Below are 6,340 nucleotides of genomic sequence, written 5' to 3'. Positions count from 1 at the left end.
TTAAATATCAGTAACTCAAATCTTTCTATCAGTTTGTCTGTCTGTGTATATGTTTTTATATGAAAAGTGTTGCTAACTGTAGTCATTATGTCTCAATTTGTATGTTTGTGTGTCTAAGTGTGTAAATGAAAAGTATTTTCCTGCCTCCGGATAGTAGTAATAAAAATTGATTTAAAAACAAGCACTTGTGAAAATTGGGCATTCTAAAACTTTCAGAAAATCTAATAAAAAATATTAAGCATTAATGCTAATTTAAGTTTAACTGAAACGGACATGTCCTTATGGTTATTAGCTGCCTAAGTTTACCTAAAATCATTTAAGTTGATGTTATCTGCTAAATCTTTTAAGAATAAAATGCTTAAAGGCTTGACTTTGTCTACTATTCAGTAAAGGATTTGTAAGTAATCTAGCATAGTTGTTAGGAATGACTGAACTAAATAAGTGTGGCAAGTGAACACCTTTTTAATTGTGTGTTACAGTGTGTGTACCTACCTACAGCCTGAGAATCTTTGTGGTAACCAAAATTCTTAAAGTTTGCTAAGTTATGTAGACATATTTTGTGCCTAATGAGAAATTGTGCTGTAAAGCACATTTCCAAAAATGATAATTATATGTTCATAGATGTATCAATCTAAAGAATGCTAGTGTAACAGTTTAAAGTGGCCTATTTGGAGGCAGAGCCAAGATGGCGGCATGAGTAGGACAGAGGGAATCTCCTCCCAAAAACATATATATTTTTGAAAATACAACAAATACAACTATCCCTAAAAGAGAGACCAGAAGACACAGGACAACAGCCAGACTACATCCACACCTGCAAGAAATCAGTGCCTGGTGAAAGGGGTAAGAAACAATCTGCAGCCCGGGGTGACCCGAGGCCCCTCACCCCAGCTCCCGGCAGGAGGAGAGGAGTTGGAGCGGGGAGGGAGAGGGAGCCCAGGACTGCTAAACACCCAACCCTAGCCATCCGCACCAGAGCGCAGATACACAGTGTATGCGTGGGGTGCTGGAAACTAGGGAAGCAGGACAGTAAGACCTGTGAGCGGGTCCTGCAGCTGGCGCCCCTAGGACAAAGAAAAGTGAGTACTTTTTGAAAGTCTTAAAGGGACAGGGACCCCACAGCTGGACAGAAGCATCCCATGTCACAGTCTAGCAGCTGGAAATTCCAGGGAACTCTGGGCGCACTAACCCCCTGGGCAACAGCTCTGAGACCCCTCACAGAGGTAAACAGCCAAACAGCCCCCCGTCCATTACCCCTCCCGGGCCCCGCCATAGCAGAGCAGGAGCCCGAGGCTCGCCACACCCACAGCAAGGGAGCTTCCTCCATTCTGGCCGGGCAAGATACAGACCCAGTCTACACGTAATTGCCCAACACAAGCCACTAGGGGGTTGCAGTTGTCCCAGTAAAGAAAGGCCAGGAGCAAGTGGAAAGAGTCTTGGCTCTCCCAGCTCACAGATGAGTCAATAGCATACCACTGCACCTATCAACATGAAAAGGCAAAAGAAATTGATCCAGACAAGACTAACCCAGACATCTTCGACATCTTCTACATCTTCCCCTGAGAAGGAACCTGGGGAGATAGATTTAACCAATCTTCCTGAAAAAGAATTCAAAACAAAAGTCATAACCATGCTGATGGACTTGCAGAGAAATATGCAAGAACTAAGGAAGGAGAATACAGAAATAAAACAATCTCTGGAAGGACTTCAAAGCAGAATGGACGAGATGCAAGAGACCATTAATGGACTAGAAAAAAGAACAGGAACGCAGAGAAGCTGATGCAGAGAGAGATAAAAGGATCTCCAGGAATGAAAGAATATTAAGAGAACTGTGTGACCAATCAAAACAGAACAATATCCACATTATAGGGGCACCAGAAGAAGAAGAGACAGAAAAATGGACAGAAAGTGTCTTTGAAGATATAATTGCTAAAAACTTCCCCAAACTAGGGGAGGAAATGGCCTCTCAGACCACAGAGGTACACAGAACTCCCATGACAAGGGATCCAAGAAGGGCAACACCAAGACATGTAATAATTAAAATGGCAAAGATCAAAGAGAAGGACAGAGTATTAAAGGCAGCCAGAGAGAAAAAAAAGGTCACCTACAAAGGAAAACCCATCAGGCTATCATAAAGTGGCCTATTTTTCAGTGTTCACTGAAGGTTAAAGTAATAGTTTTAAGTTCTAATTAAAACTACTTAAAGTAATAAGGAAAACATTTCTGCATGCTAAAGAATGTGTCTTTTGATAAAAGAAAGTAACTTTGTTCTAAAGTACAGCTGTTTATTTAGAGGGAGAACTCTAAATATAAAAAGGTTGTAGAAAGTTTGTAGAAGAATTTAATATGGTCATGCTATGTAAGATTTAAGCAAATGAGTCTCGTTATCAAGTACACAGCAAAATTAGAATTCTGTTTTCAGTTAAAAAGGACAAAGTTTTCTTAACTGTTAGTCTGCTCTTAATATTAAAAGATTGCAAAGAATTCTCTAATTGTTTTATCAAAGCAGTTTCTCATGCTTAAAGTCTCAGTGAGTTGTCGGGAGTATTTAAGAAAATGAGATCTTAATATAAAAAGGAATAAAAGCTAAACTTTGCTAACAACTGTGTAACCTTCTTTATTTGCCTTTGAGGTATTTTGTTGTCATTCTAGTTAAATGAATAAGTATTGCTTCATGGCAACCTATAATCTTATTTAAGCAAATGCCAAAGAAACTTTCTTCTGACAACTTTCCAAAATCAAATTCAAAAAAGTGCTTTTACCTCTAGTTAACTCTGATATTTTCCAGAGGGCCCCTGGGACACGTCAGAGGAATTTTTGCTCATTGAGAAAAATATTTGGCTAATTTGGCTTATTTACGTGCTTAATTACCTGGAAGGCACTATCACAGGGAATGATGCTAAACTTTGTTAGTGAATGTTTTGTTACAGAAATATCAGAATTTCCTTATGTCAACTGTCTTACAGTAAGCTCTCATCAGATCTTTAACCATTGTCATTTGTAAGTCTTTTGCCATCTATAGTCACTGTCTTATTACTCCTAAACTAGTAAAAAACTAGATTTCAGCAGAATAGGTATTAGTTACATAAGATAAACTAAGGAAGATGATTTGGTGGCTTTTTGTTTAAAATGTTGTTGATAAAGTGTTTTAAGCTTTTTCTCTTAAGCTGACAACAATTTAGTAAATGACTGTCTTTGTAAGCAGAATTGAAACTTTATCTTTCTCTCTACCTGATCCCTCCAGAATTTAAAAACTCTCAGTAACTATTTTTATATTTCATGGCAATATGTTTATTTGTACAAATTCAATAAGAATCTACTTTCCTTGTAAGAGGACCAATTAAAAACACTGGTTATATTACCAAGGCTTTGACTGGAACGTCATACCTGAGAGACATGTGTATAAACTCAAATATGAACAGACAGCTTTAAGGAACTAAGATTGACTTTATAAAGCCAACAAAGCCCCTTAGTAGAACTGGCCTGGTACCTTGCTTACACAGTTCCCAGCAGCCTTACCAGGTGAGTAAGGAAGGTCACTTCCTGGCAGGTGCAGCAACCTCAGAAATGTCTTAGGAACCTCAAGAAGAGAGGAATTCACCCAAATCTACAGGTACTGCAGGCACAACCTGATAGCAAGTCTTCCTTGGCTTTCTGGCCTCAAGAAGCCCTTAAAAGTTCAATCTGAAATTCCTTACAAAAAGCTCCAGCAAAGCATATTTAAAAGAGCCTATGTAATCAATTGCTCTTCTTGCTGCACTTACGCAAATAATCAAGCCAAGTGTTACTTATTTTCTTAACCTGGTTACTTCTAATAAAAAGAGTGATTTTAGAGAAAAGTATTATTTCAATAATGCAGTCTTATCTATACTAAATCCTAATACTAGTCATTGAGATGTAAACTCGATCCAGAATTCTAGTTTCCTCATGATACCTACCTATGATTCTCAATTAGACTCTTCATATTTCTAGTTCTCATATTCAGCCATGCATTCTTAATCTCATCTAGTTTGTCCTTCCAGAATAGAAGCACCAACCGAGGCCCTCTCAACTGACCAGTGATGGAAACCTAGCTGCACCCTTTACTGCGCCCCCTCTCAGCATGAAGCAGCCAGAGCGGTCGTCGCCCCTTTTCCCTAGCAGCAGCTAGAGTCTCTATCTGTAGAGGAGAAAATGAGACAGGAACCATAGGCTTAGACAGAATAAGGTAAGAGCCTTTGGAAAATGCAAAGCAGGATATTTGCAGTCAGAGCAATGTAATTACATGCTAGGAAACCACCCACCCCAACGACACCCCTTGTCAGCCAGAAGTAGCCAGATCGAGTTGTCGCCCATTATGAACAAAAGGCTGGAATGTAAGGCTGGAGGCACTGGAGGGAGAAGGGCGAGGACAATGCAGGCGGAGCAGAGACAGCACCAAGTAGCTCTGTGCCGAATGGGGAAGGAATGACCAGCTCTTCCTAGATTCCAGTCCCATGACGTGCTGACAAACCCTGGATGCAGACCCCCTCCATCCAGAAGGAGACCTCTGGCTGTCCATCACCTGACCCTGAGCCAATGAAAAAGTCCCCACAATACCCCTAGCGTGGCCCACTTCCCCCTCCCTTCCCTGTTCTCTTAAAAACTCCCCACCTCTCCTCCTGAGCATGACTTCCCTGGCCTGTGATACCCAGACCAGGGAACATCACCCGGGAATTGCGCTCAAATAAACTGCCTGGCCCTTTGTTGCCTCTCATTGCCTGCTTATTTCGGTTGGAATTTATCCTACATTTTAGAATTTATCTTACAATGCTGAAGTGTGTCTCTTTCCTGCCGAAGTCTTGCTCCTCAATAACCCTCTCTTTCTTCTTGATAACCCTTTCCACTATCTCTAGGAAAAGAGATCCTACAATTCCAGCTGCTACATAGCCACTCAGGGCCTCTAAGCAGTCTTCTGTCTCACAGAGGGCTAATTCCTCAGCTTCCAGTGTCTCCACCCTTCCCCAGTTTTGGGGAAGGCCCCACCCTTCTAGGAGGTGCTTTACCCTAGACCAGTTCCCCACTAGGGGCTCCCCAATTGGAAGCCCCACGTACAGTGGGCTCCTAGGTGAAACTGCACCTTCTACTGCTGCAGCCACTGGGGCCTCCCCACCATCAACAGTGGGGTTTCTGCACATCTCCCCACCATCTCTAGGGGTGGCCTGCCCAAGGATCACACCCATGTAGACAGATTTTGGGTTCAGAGGTCCTGCCGACTACCACCAGATACAACTCTGGGGTGAAAATCCCAGGGCAAGATAACCTTTGAAACTGAAATCAGTCAAAGGGAGAAGAAATTAAGTGGGAGAAACCCGTTTATTTCTTACAAGCACTTGTTCACTTCTGCTCTCTAGTGTCGCTTGCCACAGGGCTGCAGAAGAGACCACCCAACCTCTCCCGGTCCAGATAAACCATCACTTGCCATTAGCTACTGATATGGAGATGGCCTACTTTTTTCTACTCCTTGGAAATACCTATTGATATGGAGATGCACTAAGGCCAGGAGAGAGATTCTGGAAATACTGCAATTTCACCCAAAGTTAGGTAAGTGACTTAAAATATCCTTGTAGACCTAAAGTCGTTGTTAAAAATATTTTCAGCTCCAGGCTTACAGGTTTTAATGGATGAATCCTCCACATATCAAAGAATGCAATTCTTACAAAACAATTTCCAGGAAATCTAGACAAAAGGGAATACCTCAACACAAAGTATGTCATAACCATACAAAGGTAATATTAAAAACAACAACAACTATAAAGCAATCTTATTTACAATATTTATGCAAAGACTTGAAAAAAATAGCAAATGGAAATACTACATTTAAAAATACATATTATATAATAATAATAAGGGAGAAATGTGGGATTCACATATCAAGTATAAAAATCAAACGAATAATCATATCGGCCTCGATTGTTTATAGTTCATGATGCGTGATCAAAACCGAAAGTCTCTGTGATATGACTGCCCTTGCACTGTTCACCATGTAAGAACTTACTCACTATGTAAGAACTTGTTCACCATGTAAGAACTTGTTCGTTATGCTTCAGAAGATTGGAGACTGTTGAGAATTAGGCTTGGGGTTGATTAATGATTGTGCATTGAGTCCCCTATACAGAATTTTATTGTTGTTAACAACCATTTGATCAATAAATATGAGAGATGCCCTCTAAAAAAAAAATACATATTATAACCAAGTAGAATTCATTGCAGGACTTTATAATAATTCACCATATGAATAAATTATGGGGGAAAAACATGCATCATCATATCATTGGATACTGAAAAATCATTAAGTAAAATTCAACCTCGAATTTATCTT

This window comes from Manis pentadactyla, chromosome 14 (assembly GCF_030020395.1).
Source record: "Manis pentadactyla isolate mManPen7 chromosome 14, mManPen7.hap1, whole genome shotgun sequence".
Taxonomy (NCBI): Eukaryota; Metazoa; Chordata; class Mammalia; order Pholidota; family Manidae; genus Manis; species Manis pentadactyla.
The sequence above is the reverse complement of the archived record's forward strand: the minus strand, read 5'-3'. Positions refer to the sequence as shown.